The 17,611-nt window shown below is 42.3% G+C and overlaps 1 protein-coding gene across 14 annotated transcripts in view; it reads left to right on the top strand.

Annotated features, from left to right (window-relative positions):
• The first annotated feature begins 1,841 nt into the window (after nt 1-1,841).
• The window catches only part of PUM2 (pumilio RNA binding family member 2), a 73,548-nt gene continuing 57,778 nt past the window's right edge, over nt 1,842-17,611 (top strand). For 5 of the 14 annotated variants that reach the window (XM_055712985.1, XM_055712989.1, XM_055712988.1 and 2 more), the window contains exon 1: nt 7,790-7,943. The gene's annotated coding sequence lies outside the window, so the exon portion shown is untranslated. Of the gene's footprint in view, nt 2,020-6,754; nt 6,867-7,664; nt 7,766-7,789; nt 7,944-8,111; nt 8,204-17,611 lie in introns of those variants that run through there. The other 9 variants (XM_055712987.1, XM_055712982.1, XM_055712979.1 and 6 more) reach the window with 7 other exon arrangements.

Raw genomic sequence — 17,611 nt, 5'->3', positions numbered from 1 at the left:
CCAAAATCATTCCAGTTTTTCTCAGGTGAAAAGGGGACATAGTAGCTGAAGGTACTAAACTCAATGCCTTAAACATTTCACCAAAACTGATACCTGTTTTTTAATGAAACTCTGGACGAGAGTGACATTTAAGGCCCCCAGAAGCAGCTCCCTTCCCCAGCCTGCCTCACTGCTGCCACAGCAGCATCTTCCTCCCAATAATCCAAAAGACTAAAGAGCTGTTGGCCCACCTGCCTCTTTCATTCTTCTTAATTGCAAAAGCAGGGAGGATCCAGCTTTGGGAGCAGAGCACCTGCTCTACTACTAGGGGACTAGGAAAAGCACTCAGAGGACAACAGCCAGAAAGAAAAATAGGGTAACGCTGCTTGCAACAACTCATGAATGTTTTGTGGGCTGCCTCTGCCTGTTTTGCTTTCCCTGGGACACAGCATGAAGTGCAGGGTGGGGCTGGGTAGGCTTATCCCGGCATTGCGCAGACTGCTGTCAGCACATGTGGGGCAGATCACTCTTCCACTGCTGTTCCCCCACGCAGGGGTGCAATGTGCCTCAGTACACAGCCAGGGCCAGCATGAGGTCAGGCTTTGCCCCTGCGTGCCCAAAACATTTTGTTTGTGGAGGAGGTATGAGCTGTACGATAGGCTCTGGGCCATCCTTGGAGCACTGCGAAGTTGGTCTCCTGGGGTAAGCTAAGTCAGGGACAAGGGGGCTCAGCCTGTCGCCATGCCACTGCCCAGCTTCTCAAAAAGCTAGGGCAAGGGGTTAATTTTAACACTCTTTAATTATAATGTTGCTTTGGCTCTGCCAAACATCAAGGAAAAAGAACTTTTGCCTAGAAAAGTCACATAGGTTATGACATTTTATACCTTTAGCTGGTGCTTTATGAAGTTGTAACAAAGTATTCTGCAGCTAATGCTTCATTCTGTACAATTTTACCAGTAGAAAAACTAAAGATGTTGCAAAGAGTGAAGTGTTGAGATTGAAACTACTTCCATCTGTATGCTTTGGTTAAAGTTACAAACCGGTATGAATAAAAGGAAGGATGAAATGGATTGCACATCTTTTCCTGGCCTTCCAGGGGAAGTATGTATGGGAGATGGGGAGCAGGTTTTAATTCCATTTGGTAAATTTTCATTTCAGTTTGTATGAAGAGAAGAACTGTGTTTAAAGGCTTGGAGGACTCTTCCTGGTCCCAGATCATAGCTTCCTAATTACCCTTGTCAGTGATGCAGTCCGCTGATAAATTCATGACATAATAAGGATGTCCAAGAATCACTCTGAAGTAGTACTGTTCTCTTGAATGCAAATTGGATGAATCTACAGCTGTTGTCTTCCAGTTCTTAGCCCTTAGCCAAAATGAGTGGAAAGGCACTCTTATTTACACATACAAACTTCCTGTTTTGCGGTCCACTAACAGGATGTATTACGAGGGAAGAAGTTTTCCAGCTGAACTGGATTTCTGCCTGGAGCCAGCTCAAGCCAGTAGGCAAAGCAAGCTGCAGGCTGCAGGGTGTGGTGTGGTGCCTACTTTTCCTGTGCCAGGGACATGGGAATCGATTACTCCCATTAGGACAGCTATTTTCAGCTTCCCACTTGCAAAGCTCCTTGCTCCCAGTGTTACAGGAACAGCAAAGGTATAGGTGGGTGGCTGGGTGGTGGGTTCCTGCCCCAGCAGCTCCCGCAGGAAAACAAAGTGCTGCTCTTCCTGCTCGCCCTGCCTTTTCCATTTTCTGCTATGGATGCAGACTTACCCCTGGGCCCGCACCCCAGCACTGGTGGGTGCAGATGCACAAATGGCTGTTGGGACCTGATAGGAGATTAGCTGAAGACAGGGGTCCTTTACTGTAAGAGCGGGAGAGCTGACTGAAAAAGAACTTGAATTTTCCAGTATTAAAAATACATTATTTCAGCTTGATGGATTTTTTTGTTTTATTCTGCTTGACTAACTGCCTAGGAAGAGGAATGCACTGGAAACAGAAAAGGTACTTTAGAAGTCTGTGAAGCCTACAGGTATAATTAAAGGTAAGCCCACATATGTATGAATACACTGTCGCTATTTATGTAATACTTTATGCAATACATGCATAACATTGACACCTACTTTTCAGTATTACAGTGCTCAACCATTTTGTTTATGCTCAGGAAGCAAGCTAGGATTTCCCTTCCTGACTGTATCTCCGGTGTTGTACATTTACTGCACTATGCCTTGTTGTTCTGAAGGCATGGTTGGCATAGAGTAAGGTTTGCATTCTCTTTGTGGAAATGGGGGCCAGTGCATATGTCTTCATGCCATAACGGTGAGTCAGAATGTGGGTCTTAACTAGCTCTGAGTAAATATGTCTGTGCTGCATTTTTGTATTCAAATGATGCGTCCAGTCATGTAGACGTATGTTATTGCTTGCGGTCAGCCCCCTTGCCACTGTGTAAGAAGAGAAAATTCTGGTGAGCTTCACGTATGGTTAAAATAGATGAAAAAATACATAGTCTAGTGGTTACACCACAAGAGCAAAGATGACCACAGATGTCCAGTATTACCCTAAGCAAAGTCCACTTGGTGTTGGGCTGCTCGTTCAGAACCTTATTAGAATAACCTACTGCAGCTAGGAGCACCAATATATGATACGGCAATAGGCAGAAGGTGTTGATGAACCTAAGATGAGATAAATTATATAAACCAAAGTACTGTTGCAGATGTTTATTCTAGCTTATCCTCTGTACTATGGCTTGTCATTTTTGAAGATACAGAGAATTTCTAGTTCACGCAAGTTAAGTTGGTGAGACTTTATGCCACAAAATTAAAACTTACGGATATGCTTTTAGGATTCTTAGAATGTTTTTCCTTAGGAGAGGGGGAAAAACCCCACATTCTGCCCACTCTTTGTGGTTCTGACCTGGCTGAACTATCTTATTCTAAGTGCACAAAAAACCCCCACTGTCTCCTAGTCAGAGCTCTTGTGATTGCCTCCATTGCCTGGGATATTTCTTTGAACTTTTTTTCCCCTTTTTAGAAACTGGAGCATTTACTATTTTCTGCTTAATATATAAAATAAGCAAGAGTCAATTTGATGCTCTTCTTTGAGGTTTCATTCTTTGTACTGAGTGAAATATGCAATCTCCAGTTCTAAGAGGCACAGTCTGCATTCAGCATGAAGTTCCTGGAACTTAATTCTCCACTGGAAAGAAAAATATACTTGTATTGAGACACCCAGGTTTTTTCTTAAGATAAACGTTGATAGCCACTCTGTTGTCAACCAAGTGAATGGGAATGTAAAAAAACAGCTGGCGTTATCTCTGCCTTTGCCACTCCAAAGCTATTCACATTCATGTACACGAAGTGATGCCATTAGTTACTCTTGTTGTGTAACAATGTCTGTCTGGCGGTTGTGACTCTGAGGTATGTTTATGAAGTTTGTTTATACCTCAGCCAATTATGAGGGGGTGAATGACCTGGGGACAAAAGCTGTCTTGCCGGTGAAACAAGTCTTCAGCTGACACCTTCTTGGCCATTCTAGCATAGACTTACTTAGCAAAGCACTCCCACAAGACACACTTCTTTCTCAAAGATCTGTGCTGCAGGGCTGCGCGCTCTGTTCGCTGACACCTCCCCTCATGCATTCCCTTTAAACCTCTTGCAGAACAGCTTCTTTAGAAAAGCTGATCATGTCTACAGGTATGATGACCATGTAACTGAATGTCAAGTCAGCATCTCTGCATTTTAGAACAGTAATATAGTAATGAGCACATTCAAAAAATGGGATTAGTGGCTAAATTATAATTCAGCTGTGAATTTTCTCCTAGTGCTAAACTGAAGTGTTCTAATTTACACTAGCTCAGTATGTTATGCCAGTTGCTAGCTAGTCTGAACACTCCTCCATGCCCCACCCCCACCCCCCGATGGTCTTCCTTGAAGAAACACAGTTGCACAGACAAATGGGGGAAACAAATGGAAATACTAGCACAAATTTGAGCAATGGAACTGACTGGGCTTTTAATTGCACTGAGATCCTGGCGGTTGTCAAATGGGTTTACAGGAATCGTACTGAAGGAAGGCCTTTTTGGGCCAGCTTTTGTGTTAAATGGGATATTTTTGTGTCAGAAGAGAGAGGGTTGAAACAGGAATAGGCCGTGAAGTTTGTAGGAATTAAGGCAACAGTATCAGTACAATGAGATGCAGCAGGAGCTGAGTTAATGAACAGGTTACATGGTAGCAATAGCAATAACACAGAAAAGTCAACCCTGAGTTAGCATGGTGGATGGTTATGGCAGGGGAAGGCTGGGGTTTTGAAGCAATGGTGGGGCAAAAGGATGCGTGGATTGGAAAGCCACTCAGTAAGAGTCGGTGGCTTGTAAGCACATTCCCCTGAGGCCCTGGGCAGGGGCTAGCTAAAGGGGATGCTTGGCCCACTGGGCCAGTTCTTATCTCGGTAAACTCTCCTACATATTGTGGTCACTGCCTAAAACATGAAATATTGACGGTTTCCTATAGTGATGCATTTAGCAGCAAGTCTTGTGAATGTAGTACTTCAGACTCATGGATCTTTTAATTAATTAATTGTGTGGCTGTTGACAAAGTGGAATCCAGGGTTGTGCACTGAGTGACTAGATTTGTGACACAGTATGTGGGAAAATTAGTAACTTCAGAACAGGATCTGCTTCTCCAAATGCTCAAAACATACATCCAGATCAGTGTGTCTTACCGAGATGTAGCTAACAAGGGACACACTAAGGATATAAACCACCATTCCAGGGCCCTACTCTGAAACATGGACAGACAGCTCTAACTGCTTCCGATTGGAGTGCTGTCCTTCTGTGAAGGTGGCAGGTAGTTAACAGCAGCTGTTATTTCAGAGAACTGAGAGAGGCTCACCCATTTATGACTGCTCCTCTTAAGCAGTAGGATAGTAGTTAGACTGGGGATTAGACTGGAGATAGACTTGGTGTTTGGACTAGAGGATCATTAAAGGTCCCTTCCAACCCAGATCATTCTATGATTCTATGACTGCAAGGCCAGCAAGGCCATTAAGTAGAAGATAGGAGACTAAGATCCTGAATTCTTCCCTGCAGAACAGCCCAGCTGCAGCAGAGGGCAGCCAAAGTAGCCTGCTGGTTTTGGGGACTCGCTCTAAGGAAGTCAGAGCTGTGAATCTTGAGCAGAGGAATAAAATCTGGGTGCTCCCCAGTCCTGCGCATGAAGGGTGTTGTACACTTTGTTTTAAAAGAGTGCAAGCTTTTGTAGGGACCCATGTATTTTCTGGACGTGCTCTGAGGTGTGCCACATCTAGTTGTTTCATTTTCACAGAGGAGTACCTTGGTTTTAATTAATATAGGTTAATTATTTGCTACTCTGCTAGATCTAACAGCACTGCCTGTCAAGACTGCTGGGAGACGTGGATGTCGTGGCACAACAGAACAAATTTTTGTTCATGTACAGAGTTTTAGGTCCTGAAGTTTGTGGCTTTAGAGAATGTAGACACCTTCAGGATTAGACACTAGCTGAGGTGGGAGTGGTTAGGACTGCAGCTTTCAGTTTCTGTGAGTGCTCTTCAGTTAAGTACCTTGCCCAAGGTCTCACAGGAAGACTGTGGAGGAAGGCAACAGCATCCAGGCTTTCCTTATCCTTGGCTACCATTCTAAACTGTAGACTGTACCATTTGTTTAGTATTTTTCACTGAGGATGCTTATTCATAGAAAAAAACAAAGCATAACTGTGTTAATGGAGTTTATCTGAAACATTTGGAGTGTAAGCAGAGCCCAGTCAGCTGTTAACACCTCCTTAAAAATAGGAATAGCTAGGAAAAGCATTTTGTAATGGAGTGATACTGAGTTAAACTATCTAAAGTATTAAGTACTTTTAAAGTTTCCACTCAGAACAAAGTTAAGAGAGACTTTTTTTGAACTGTTTTAGCATGAGACAAAAAAACTTCAGTGCCATCATTAAATTGGCGGTGGTGGTGGTGGAATATTTTTTGTCTTTCTTTTTTTAGAATATAACCAAGCCATTGCATTTCTCAGATCAAATCCCAAAGTGACTGCACTTAAACATTTTTGTTTTGTGATCAGGTTGGATTTTCCAGTACTGAAAAGCAAACCAATGTAGAGTTGTTCAAGCTTATGCTAATCAAATGCATGCTGTGTTCTTCCTGGACATTTAATGCTTTATACAAACACTGATCAGAATTATCCAGGACAAATATGGTCCCCAAAAGGGTCTGAGCAAGAGAGCTGGTGTAATGTAGACCAGCTGCTCCAAGTGTTCAGGATGCCAAGAGTGTAACAGGGTTTTCTCCAGTCCCAGCCAGTCTGCCTGAAGTGAAGGGCTAAGTTGGAGCCTGTGACTTGGAGGCCTTGTCTCCTCAAGTAAGCAAAGGAATTGGCTTTCCAGCCCTGCAGCCTCCCTGGAGACAGTCCAAAGGTGGCAGTGGGACAGGACACAGGATCACAGGGATTAGCCACACAAGCAGAGGCAGACTACAGACATCTGGGTACTTAGCTGACTAGTATTAAGCCAAAGAAATCATTTTCATTTCTTGGGAAAATGTTTCTATCTTTATCAGGAGCTGGGAACTTTCATGTTTTTAACCATGTCTATAAATACTGAAAACCGTGAGGGTTTTTTCCTTCGAGACATCTCTATTTTTAAGAACGCAGTTGGTAGTCCCAGACATCTCATCACCACAACTGCTGCTGCCAGCGGTAGCACCAGTACACGTGGTATTCCTGCACCCTAACTTGCCTGCTCTTCCCCTTCCATACCCAGAACAAGTCACCGGGACTGGCGGCGCCTGCCTCCCTTCTGCCTACGGAAAATACAGCCGGTAGCAGCATTCTGAACAGCTGCTGCAGGACAGACAACCGGGTTTCGTCTGAAGGTTTGATCTGTGGATAGCACCTGCGTGCTGCTTCCTGAAATGGAGCGCTCTCTAACCAGGCTCCTTTCAGAACGGTTAAAAAGGCAAACCTGTGCATTCACTTGTGAAATCCGCATTTCGAAATGTCACCGACAGGCAGAGCTCCCTCTCGTTTATCAGGGGCAACTAAATAGGTAGAATTTATGCTCGTATTGAGTGAGACGGCTTAAAACCATCACTAGCAAGGTTTTACTAGCATCCAGCACTGTATTTACCAAGAGCAACCACCCAGCTGTTATCACAGAGACAGCATTTAACTCTCTCGAGGGAAGGAAATAACTAGCTCTTTTCCCAAAATCATCTCGCAGCAACCACCGGCACAATAGTTAATTAATAACCAGGGTGATGCGTTTCTGTTTATTGTAAAACCACGGTAACCTCCCCCGCGGGCGGCGCTGAGCCTAAGGTCTCAGCCGCTACCGGGCGCCCCTGAAAACGGGCCTCGCCCTCCCCTTTGTCTCCTAACCCCGGGCCTCCGGCCGGGCACCGCCTCCACCGCCACTCCTCCCCGAAGGCGAAAAACGAAGGAAAAACCCCAGCGCAGAGCCCCCGCAGGAGCCCCGTCTGAGCGGCCCGTGCGGCGGGAGGGAACAGGGCTCGGAGCGGCCGCGCGGAGGGGCGGGGGCCCGGAGGCCGCGCTCGGGCTGGCCGGCGGCGCATGCGCGGCGCGCGGCGGAAGGGGCCGGGGGCCGCCACCTCCTTCTCCCTCGCCGCCTCCCTCCCGGGCTCGGGCGCGCATGCGCTGTGGCGGCGGCAGGGGCGAGCGGCGGCGGCGGCGGCGGCGGCGGGGGGAGGTTTGCCGCGCTCTCGCTGTCCCTCTCCCTCTGTGCGCGCCGGGCTCGCCCTCCCGCCATGTTGTTGTGAGCCCCTCGCGGCTGAAGGGGGGGAGGGGAGGCAGGAAGGAGAGGCGCTGAGAGGGAGGAGGAGGAGGAGGAGGAGGAGGAGGGCGGCGGTGGCGGCGGGGCGGCGGCGAGCGGGCAGGGGTGTCCCAGGGCCCGCTCCGGCTCCATCGCAGCGAGCAGCGCCGCCAGCCAGCCCGTGAGTACCCTCGGGGGCCGGGGCCGCGCCGGCTAGGCCGCGGGCGGGCGGAGCGGGCGGGCGGGCCCCCCCTTTTTCCAGCCCCCTTTTGTCTTCGGCCTCGGCTGCGCGCCGAGGGAGGGGAGGGGAGAGGGAGGGGAGGAGGAGAGCGGGAGGGGGCCATGTTGTGGCAGGTCACCGGGCGGCGCGGGGCCTGCTCGGCGGCCGCCCGCGCCTCGCCGCCTTTGTGTCCTCCCGGCTCGCCGGGGAGCGGCGCCGAGGTGGGGAGGGAGCGCCGTGAGGGGAGGCGGCGGCGGCGCCGTCGGTGTGAGGGGGGCGGGCGGAGGCGCCTCTGGCGGGGGCGGGAGCGGCATTGTGCTCAGGGCGAGCCGAGGGGAGCGGGAACCCAGCGCGCTGGAGGGGCGAGGTTGTGGCCGGGGGGAAGCGCGGGGGCCGGGCCCTCGGCGGCGGTGGGGGTCCAGGTGGGAGCGGTACCGGGGCGGGTGACGGGAGCTCGGGCAGGCCGGGGGGCGGACACGCGCCGCCGGGTGTTACAATGGGCTGCGGTGCGGAGCGCCGTGCGGCGCCGGGGGCACGGGGGCGGCGTTTCGGCGGCCCCGCGGACAATTGCGTGCGTGCAGGATTTGGGTAATATGGGCTTTGTTTAAACCTACCGAAAGCGTGAAAACTTGTGTTCTTTCTTTTTAGTGCTGTTAAGGATAATGACTGCTTTCTGAGGGTGGAGCGAGCAGACCAAATGCTTTCGGTAGTTGGTATCACACAATGAAGTGTTAGGTTTTAATTTTCCTTCAAACGTGTCTGTGCAGACTACAATAACAAAAAGTTGAGAAAAATGCCAGCTGCCCTGAGTGGATCTTGCTTACAACTAACAGTTCGGGTTTTAATCTCCTTGGCAGTCATTGTGCAAAGATTTTTTTTTTTTTTTGGCATTGTTCTCTTTCGCGTATTTCATAACCTTACCCTCCTAATTCCTTGAGAGAAATTAATACACTCGGGATGCCTTATATTCTTCTGAGTTACTGTTCGAAGCAAGATGGCTTAACACCAAAATGTGTAGCGTGCTTTATATGTGATGTGATAAAGAGGTTATATCAGCTGATATTGGGATGCTTTTTTCTGGGTAATGGAGGCATGTATTAGCTATGTAGGTTGTTGCAAATGAGAATCGGTAAAACTATTGCCTAATTGTCATTTTGGTGCTACGTGTTAAGAAAATACTTTGAGATTTATTTTAGTTTCTCTTTTGCTGAAGTCTTTGCTGCATCTTGACTGAGAGATCAGGCCTTCTTAGTTACCACGAGTTGATGGTATAGCTGTTCGGGTATGTGGGATATGAATGCATTTGAAATATAATCACTATCCCATGCTTTTTTACATGAAAAACGTAGTATTTTGTTGTATTTAGTCACGTCTAGGTTTAAAACTGAATGTTGACAACAGTCGCAGTTTTGTTGAGAAGCTGAGAGAATTATTGTCTACCTTTCTCTAGTCTACAACTCAGTTTTGTGTCAGTGTGAATATAAATGTCTTTGGCAGGTGGGAGAAGGAAACTTAAAAAAGGGAAATGGTAATTTAGTGGCGCTATAGTTTGGGTTGTGTATGTAGAAATGGCACTAAATCACCTGACAGTTTTCTGAAGTGTTCAGAGAGTTGAAAATTTGGAATTTGTCCCAGTAGAATGGTTAGTAGGCAAATGCATGTGAGAAACTGCTTGATAATGCAGATTCTACAGTTTATTATGTGGATATTGCACGTAGGAAAGTCCATGTTATTTGAATAGTATTTTCTTGTGCATTAATAGGGAACGGTACTCCCCGCTCCCCCCCCCCGTATCACTCTGTAGAACTTAATATATTTTTCTTCTATGTTAGGGATATTGGCACGGTGCTAGGCAATTATAATTGTATCTGGTATCATGATTGAGATAATAGTGCAAGAAACAGTTGGCTGAAAAAGTTGGACTCGCCTGTCTTGAGAAGATTCTTCTTATTATGACAGTATATGTTAAATCTTACATAGGATTGTAGTGCACATTGAAAGCTTTATGTATGTGTTTTCCTCAAGATTTTCTCAAGTGTTTCTTTACTGTGTTCTCATTGGGCCAGATATTGCAGATGTATGGGGCAAGTATGCTAACAGGACATCATCTTGTTGAATACTGTGAACTAGATCAGATTTTCAGCAGTGCTTTCTAGTTCACTTTTAGATATTGCCCCCCACCTTGATTTAATGATATGTGAGTGTGCATTGAATAATCAGCATTATGGAGAGCTTTCTAAAAGCATTCTCCTTGAAAACTTAATCGTTTTTTCTTTGTACAGTGGTTTCTAAAAGCCCACAATTATTAGCCAAGTTTTTATACACAGAGGCGAGTAATCCAGTAGATGGTTTGAATTCCTGCCTGTATGTCTTCATGCTCCTTTTTGAATGGTGAATTACATAAAAATTTACTGTCTATTGCAGTAAAATTCTCTTGGATGTTAAATGCTTTCTGTGTTGGGCATCTCCTGTGAAATAATCATTAATACATTGTATTTTCTTTTTTAAAAGTTTCTAATAGAAACTCTGCAAAGGAAAGGACAAGCTGTAGAGTAGACATGCTTTATAAATACTTCTTATTGTTTGTATTATCTGCATTATATTGAAGAGTTACCATTTTTTTCTCCTCTCTTCAGTAAATTTAATTGAAAATACTTATTTAATGTGTATTTTCCCCACCCATAACATAACTGTTGTCTTGATTATTCCACACAATGCAACCCTTCCAATGTTGTCACAAAGCCAGTGCCTGGGCTCTTGTCTCAGAAGTGGGACAAGAAGTCTTTCGTTTAAAAGCTTGTTTTTCTCCTCCTTTAACAACAAATACCAGTTATGTAGTGCTTTTAATAATGAAGTTGGAGGCACTTCATAGTTACATAGTGGAAGAGAGTTTTAAATGACATCAGAACATGTAAACATATTCAGTTCTAGCTGCTTGGGTGTAATTTCAAACAAGTTGTATAAAATTTATTTTATAGTAACAGCTTGCATACCAAAAGTTTATAACAAGATTTAGTTTGAATCCCACCCGGAATACCTGCTGTGGCTTTTAGAATTGTAGGCAAGAGCTTTTCGGGCTGGTATGTGAAATGTTTAGCTTACAAATAAAGACCAGATGTCATCTCTAGCGGTATCTTTAAAGATTCTATTTCATTATTGGCTAATGGATTTTTTTTCTAAACATGGCTATTTAAGAACAGTTGTAGACATAGAAGAAATATTTCTGAAGACGTTATGACGACTGTCTTACAAGTTGAGAAAGAAATGTGGGACTCTGAAATGTAGCAAAACTATCTCTAATAATCTACATTTGACTTTTTTGCGAACTGTTTTGTATGTACATCTATTTCTAATAAACTTGAGAGTGGTGATATGGTCCTCTGTCCTCTACTGAGTGTGCTAAATATCACATCTGCAGACTTTCTAACAGGCAGATTTTTACAACATATATTTGTGTACATTGGACTGAGTAATCTGGTGTACATTTTGAAATTCTGATTATTTTCAGTTTTAATTTTTCACACTATTCTGGGATAGGTTACCCCTTGCTTCATCAGTGCTACTGAGGCATTGGCAAAGCCTAGTTATGGGTAATAGGTCTGGCTGTCTTTCTTGCCAGTAACAAGCTCTAGGCATGTAAATCCTAATGGAAATCAGGGTTGTGTCAGACCTATGTTCGTAACTTTGTTGTTAGATTTTGTACATGGTATTTTGAGGAAGAATTTGCAGTGATGTATTGAGCTAGTTGTATGCAGTTTTTCTTTGTGTGGCTGGTCTGAAGTTATGTACAGAATTTGTTCACAAATCTCTTCAAAGGGGAAGTGAATTTTTAAAAGCTGGGTCAGTGTGTTTAGCTCCTTAAGTCTTTACATGTATGTATTGATTAAATACGAAGTTAGATTCACTGGAGAAGATTTTGTGTAGTTGGGCTAAAAATGAGTCTATTTTGACTCATTTTTCAAGTATCTTGCTGTTTATCTCCATTATGATGTATTGCTGAAACTTTGGTTCCTGGCATACCAGTGCCCAGAATATATCAATGGTAGATAGTCACATAGTCTGAAGAAGTTGCAGAACTGATGTTAGTCAGGTATTTTGACAATAAGCAAATACCTACTGTACCTACTAATAAGACAGGTCACAATACCATCAAATCATTAGGTTTTAATTTATGCAAAATAATTCATTTAGTTTGAAAAGAGACTAGCTTCTGCTAGGCTTTGTGGGAAGTAATACAGATTTAGCACACAATCTTGTTATGTTTGCAAGTAAAAAAAAAATTCAGGTAAAGTAGTAGAATTAAAAGTGTAGATCAAAACAACTTTGTCCTTTTGCAGGTAGTAATCTAGAAGAAAAAAATCCAGTTCTAAGGTTTTACTCCAAATGTTTAACTGATACAGCTTCCTAATTTTTCTTTAAAAACTTCATTCTGAATTTCAGGTAAGAATGGGTTTCTTTCCCCAGGAATCTTGCAATGTGCCACACTTTTGTGCTTTCCTAAGCCCAAGGATTTATGGGATGTGTTCAAAAATGTAGTAAATATAGGTGCAAATGTGAATACACAAAATTTGCTGTCTTTAAAAGCAGGAATATCTGTTGTATCTGTGTTTTGCTTCATCTGTGTTTTTTTCTCATTCTTTAGTGGTTTTTTTGGTATTTTTTTCCTGATTTTACTCTCTTACTTTTTCCCCCCTTCCTCTTATATTGCAAAATAAAAAAAAAAACCCTTGACATCCTGCTTCATGCTGTATCACAATCTGTATTACACTTATAAGGAAACTGTAAAGCAGTTCTGTAAATATAAAATTCTACAACATTCTGTTTGTCCACTTGGACACAGTTCCTGAGCATGAAAATACTGGGATTTTCCTTGGTGGTGTTCAGTCTGTTACACAGGTTAAGGGGCCAACTTTTGCTAGCCTTACCTGTGGCTGGTAGGTTACATAGATAAAATTGTTCACAGATAAGTAAATGCTGAGTAACAGTTGCATCTCTCTTCTGCCACCTGCTTTCTACTCCCAGTGGGATTCAGAGCCATGTCTTAATCAGCAGCTTTATTTAATTCAGTTAGGTCCATCAAAATATTTCTTCATTCCTTCAGCAGGTCAGTGTCATGAACCTCGTGTGTTTTCTGGTAACTTGAATGATGAATGCAGGGGAACTACTCTTGTCTTTTTTTAAAGTGCTTCAGTGGTTTTACATGTTACAGAAATTTAGTGAAGGGGAAGCCACTCTATGCATTGTTACCCATGTGAAAACAGTGCTTTCCGACTTAATACTGCCTTTACGTTGTGCCATTTTTCACTGCTCCCATTCTGCCTGAGCAATCTGAACTAACAGAAAGAAATGAAGTACAGATCAGCAAGTGTCTCCATTTCAGTTCTTTGTGTTCTCTGTGTACCAGTGTTTTGGGGGGATTTTGTTAAGACAGAAGTTACTGTTTAGTTTTTTAAAGAACAGACAACTCTTTGAGTTAGGAGTACTTAAGAAGGTTTTCTAAAATTAAATTTATGCAAACTGTATAAGGAGTTTAGTTGTGATTGTGTTCTGTGAGTATTGTGTAAACAGAATCTCTGTGTAGATTAATATATGAAAGATATTTTTTTATCTATTTGGAGAAAAAAATGGAAAGAAAATTAATAGAAGCAAGTATAGTAGATAAATAACACAGAATGGATGAGGTTGGAAGGGTCCTCTGGAGGTCATCTGGTGCAACCCCTCTGCTCAAGCAGGGCAACCTAAAGCCAGTTGCCAAGATTGTCTTATTTATACATATATATATGAGAAGTAGAAAAGATATAATACTGAAATTCTTGATTCAACATGTGTTACCTAAGCATATCTTAAACCTGTGGATTTTACATAAATTTGAGCATGTCATAGTGCAGTCAAAGAATGTAAGATAATGCCAAAGTAATAAAAAAGTATTTTAGATAAATACAGCAAGACTGCACCGTTTATTCTGTGAATACAGGAGCTGTAGCCCCACTGGTTCAGTAGGAACTCAGAATGCATGGAAAGTGAAATACAAAAATAGAAAATTTTAAATTCAGCAGGGATTGTTCAAGCAAAAATAATTACAAAAAGTAAGAAATTTTCATATATTGAAAGTAAGGATTACTTAAAGTATCTTGAGAAATTCTACTGGTCTTCTGGCAAGAAACTGTCATAAGTCTGAGGCCTTAACAGGTGAATTCAAGTAAATGCAGAATGTGGAAGAACCTTGTATTCACTCCCATCCCAGAAGGTACCTAATACTTTTGACTGAGTGGTATGTAGAAGTGAGTTGAAAGAGGAGTTGTGAGCAATTTGGTTTCTTAAGAGAAATCAGCTCAACTTGGCTGGAATTGGTGTTGGATTTTGAAGAATCTTCAAATTACTTGAAGTGCTAAAGAAAGACGTTAGTAAACATACCTGACTAATTCAAAGAAACTAATTCCTGGGAAGACTAGGGAAACATCTTGGTCTTTTGAAAGCCATCTGAAGTGTCTTGAAAAGAACTGAGCATCATCAAGTATAAGGCAAGACAACATCTTTAGTGAAGGTAATTATTTGCCCAGTAGGGTGCTTCATCTTTACTCTGGTTAAAAACCTGAAGAATGGCTTGTCAGTGTGCCTCATAAGGGATTATTGAGAAATCAACTATGGGAATTGCAAGTGAAGTGTCAATAGTTGGAAGGCAGTTCATGCCGTTAATAACATGCTTTAACTTTTGGTCAGACAGTTGGACTAGAAGGTCCTTCTAACTGAAATATTCTGTATTAATACACAGTAGTGTTAGAGGCTATTGATAGCACAGGGAAAGATCAATAAGGTTATCCTGGAGTTCCATGGTAGGACTGAGGCTTAATTATGCTAATTTGGAAACTACCAGGACTGTGATGGAAAAATTTCAGGTGCCACACATTTAAGAGCAGAGCAGGACATAGAAACACACCACAGTTGTTTGGAATTCAACACTTAGTTGAGATGGAAGAAATCTTTTTGATAAGTGTATGCTAGACACATTGCTGTCTAAATTAACTAGCCACTCTGACTCAAAACTATTATTGTTGGCTCGTAGAACATTTTGGAATAAGAGGCACAGAAATGTGTGACATTGTTAACATTCACATTCTGTGTTCTTCTATGGTTGCTTCAGCTGTAGCAACAGAAAATTGAAATGATGGACAACAGTTATCCAAATGGCAGAAACTTTGGAATGTTGAACTACTTTGCTGGCAGAGGGAGAGGCTGTACAGAATAATTGGCAGCATAAGGGAGGGCAGAGGCTAGAGGAACACTCATTTGCATGAGGGGGTGATATCCAAAGATCTTTGGACACTCAGCTGAAAGGTAATGCATACACAACTCCTTAATGCAAGATGTCAAAGCCACAAGTGTTGATTTGAGTCAAGAAACTGCCTTTGCCACCTTTCATATTAAAACAGCAGTGAGCTTCTAGTTACTGACTAACAGGATTAAGTATAAATTTCTTAATCTAGAAATAACAATCCCTGGCTCTCATTCATTTTCCTTTAAAATAGTTTTTTGTTTAGTTCATTATCCTTTATAACTTTTTGGTATAGACTACTCCTTTGGTTTTTTGACAGTTTCTTTCCCTTAAGACCAGAAAAGCACTTCAAGCTCTTAGATAGCACAGCATTTGAGGAAGACAGCCGTCCACTGTGGCATCATCCTCTTGCTAACATCCCTATGGGGCTGCAGATAGATTAGTGATCTGTTTGTTATTAATTCATATCACTTCTGTAATGAAGAATTGCCTAGGATACAAAGAGTTGGTGATCAGCAGTCACTGCAATATTTGGAGTTAAAGAGATGAGGTTTTTGAGAAGCTCTGGATTTTCTTAGATGTCAGAGTACTTGCAAATGTTCTTCCCATGTGCTGAAGTGAAGAGCTAAGAGTGTGGTACTGCCCAAGCTGTTTGTCCTGTTTTTTCCCTAGTACTTAAGCACTTCAGCAGTTTAAATACATCAGGTTATAAATTTTAACATGTTTGCTGCTTCTGCTCTCTCTGCCTCCAGCAGAGGAAAAAGTGGGAACTCATGGTGAAAACATTAGAGTCCTGCAGCTGGGTCTACTGAAGCCTTTGTCAGTTCCTGATGAAGAGTTGAAGAGAAGTAAGAATGTCAGAGAAATACTCTTGATTGTAGCAGCCTTTTCAAAGCGTTGGAAGGATAGTGGTGCTATAAACAAAAAATATGAAGTATGTCTTTGCACAGAGGTTTGGTTGAACTGCAGTTGCTGTAACTCATTTGTGTTAAAATTTACAAACTTCTCCAGAAGCTTTGTTAATAGCTGCTGTAAAAAAAACCAAACAACTTTTTCGTTGGAGGGATGGAGAGAAAAAAGGAGAGAGTTTGACTGAGCTCAGGAGCTTTTTGACACTTCCGTGATATGGAGGAGAAGCTCTGTGTGTTGGTTTTTGCAAGTATTTGGCATGGCTTTGATGGTGATCTATTAGAATTAATATAGCCATGAGAAAAATGTGTGGATGTTATTAAACTAATAAAACGTGCAAATGTTTAACATGCTTCCTCCAGGATAAAACGGATAACTTCTAGCAAAAATTTTTGCCTTGATTTTAAACAATAAGATTTTGTTTGTTGTTCAAATAAGATAAGTTAATATGTTTGTGCAATTGAAATGGGGAAATAATTTTCCCATATGAGACCTCACAGTCAGCCATCCCTTGGAACAGTGAACATAATCTCATCATTCAAACTGGGAACAACAAAATGTGTTTCCGACTTTACAGTGGGAGTTGCATTTCCTGAATCATTAGTTCTTCCTTTCATAGATTCTACTTAAAACTGTCTGTAGAAATCGAAGTGAGCTTGCAGTCCATATTTTATTTCCTAACTTTGTTTGGAACTTTTACTTAAGTTTAAAAATAAAGTATAATTGTGAATTTTAACTATGTTAAAGTGCTTTCAAAATAACTTTCTTAAACAGATACTTCTAAGACTTTTTCAAGTGCTAAGCAGCTATGTAGTAAATACTTCCCTTTTATTGTTAGTCTGTCTTAGCAAAAGCTTGATGGCTTCTTCTCCGTGTGAAGTTAACATCTGTCTGAAGCTGTTCTGAAGATCATTTATTTCTGTTTCTGCAATCAACAGGATCTGTAACAACTTTTTTAGTGTTGTCTTCCTGTGTTTTCAATGGTTTTAATTTTTTTTATTTTGCTATTTTCTTCAATTAATTATGGTAGTGTTTAGCTCCACTTAACTAGAAACCCAGATTATGAATTTGACATTCATTAAATCATGTATGATTTAAGCAGCTTCTCAAACTTGCAGTTTAGTAAAACTTTTCAAGGCTCGCAATCTAGGAAAAGAAATCTTAGGATTGGAAGGATTTTCCATTGTGGGTAGGGGAGAGCGTGTCGGGGGGGAGGGCATTTGATTCCTGTTTTGGAAAATGTTGTATGCCCTGTTAAAACAACCTTGTTTGATAAGTTCTTGGTGAGATTTTTTTATCATACTAGTGCTGTATAATTTGAAGCAAGTGTCAGAAGTTTTTCAGGTAAATTTAAGGTTGTGGCTTTGTGTGTGTTTTTAAAAAAATCTGAATGTCTTGCAGCCTGCATACCTGAGACACCCCCTTATTACCTGCTTGTGACTCTCAT

The sequence above is a fragment of the Falco cherrug genome, chromosome 6 (assembly GCF_023634085.1).
Source record: "Falco cherrug isolate bFalChe1 chromosome 6, bFalChe1.pri, whole genome shotgun sequence".
In the NCBI taxonomy this organism is placed as follows: domain Eukaryota; kingdom Metazoa; phylum Chordata; class Aves; order Falconiformes; family Falconidae; genus Falco; species Falco cherrug.
Note: the sequence above shows the minus strand (reverse complement) of the source record. Positions and strands in the feature narration are given on the sequence as shown.